The sequence below is a fragment of the Megalobrama amblycephala genome, linkage group LG9, assembly GCF_018812025.1.
Source record: "Megalobrama amblycephala isolate DHTTF-2021 linkage group LG9, ASM1881202v1, whole genome shotgun sequence".
NCBI classification, from domain to species: domain Eukaryota; kingdom Metazoa; phylum Chordata; class Actinopteri; order Cypriniformes; family Xenocyprididae; genus Megalobrama; species Megalobrama amblycephala.
Genome location: NC_063052.1, coordinates 17,628,890 through 17,630,449, shown reverse-complemented (window position 1 = coordinate 17,630,449; position 1,560 = coordinate 17,628,890).

Here is a 1,560-nt window from a genome sequence, read left to right as displayed (position 1 = left end):
GAAGCTCCTCTAGACCCCACACTAGTATAACACGCTGAACATGAACCAGGCTTCATTAAACACTGCAATGAAACCAAAGCCTGTGTTTTTCATATTGTAACACCAGAATACTGGCAACCAAGAGAAAAGAAAAGAAAAAACTAACCCATATCATTCAGTCCAAACACAGGTCTAAACCTTTAATGCTATGCACAAATACGCATTATTATATATATCTAGTATATGAGAACATTCAATTTTCTTATTGTTTAAAAATACAGTTTTGTCAATCTATAATCAACACGTTTTTCTTTCTATAGGCTACCATTTTTGGCACCAAATGTAAATGACAAGTAAAAAAATGTTACTGTCTTTTTTTGCACTTATAATAATAATAATTATAACAATATTAAAAATAATAACAATAATAATAATCAAACCATTTTCTTTATTGGCAACATGTTGAATAAAATGTTGAAAAGTCATTCAGTCATTAAAGATTAATGTGGAGTCAACAGAGAAAATAAATTCAAAATGGAAATTGTTTTGATCATTTAAATGTAGACATGATAGCTAGCAAAACTAGATGATAGCTAGGCTTCTCTCTCTCTCTCTTATTTTTTATTTTATTTATTTATTTTTACTTGTTTTTACTTGTCTAATCTTGTTTATTATTATAAAAACTACACTCAAAAAAATAAATCTTTGAACGAACATAAAAAAAATCATGAAAAGGATTTCCACATGATTAAGTTGCTTTATTTCAGCATTATGCAATTCTGCTATTCCAATTTAATGTACTTACGTTGGGTCAACTTAATTTATTAAGCTTGATTCAACTTATTTACTATGGTTGGGCACAGCTTAATTTAATAGTGTCAGCCCAACTAATTTGCAATGTTTCGGAAAATAAATAAAAAGCAATAAATAAATAAATAATTGTTTTCATATACATTGATTTTTACAATTAATTCTTCTTGTTTAATTTTGTGATTTATATAACTTTTGTGATGTTCTGTGTACTGGATTCATCCTAAATTGCCTTAACCAAAAACATTGTAAAGCCTAAATTGTTCAGAAGTCCATTGGTGGCAATAGTTTTACAATCAACATAGGCTTACAATGCTTTTGGGAAATGCAACCAGAGCACTACCACAGTGATTACTTTCTTATTAAAGTAATTTGAAAGTTTGTTAGCAGGTCCTTAACCCAAGCACAAGTGAAACAATTCAGCACAATGGTAAAACTATCAATTAACAGAAACTTTTAAATACCAACATAATAGAACAGTAAACATTAAAAAGTCTTTCCATTTTCTCATCTTCCTAAATGCTGCTTAAAATAACACTTTATTTCAACATTTACACTCCTAGTTCAGCCCCTTTGCAAAGCATGATGGGAAGTGAAAATCCTGTTTGATTGAGTCCTGGTTGGGTTACTTGATTGAAACATGTTATTCCAATATGAAAACATCAAGTTAAGTCAAAGAGTAATTTCAAGTCAATTTAACATGAATCAATCACATTTAAACCAGAAACCTGATACAATGGTGTTGAATCAAAATAAATGTTTAAATAAACT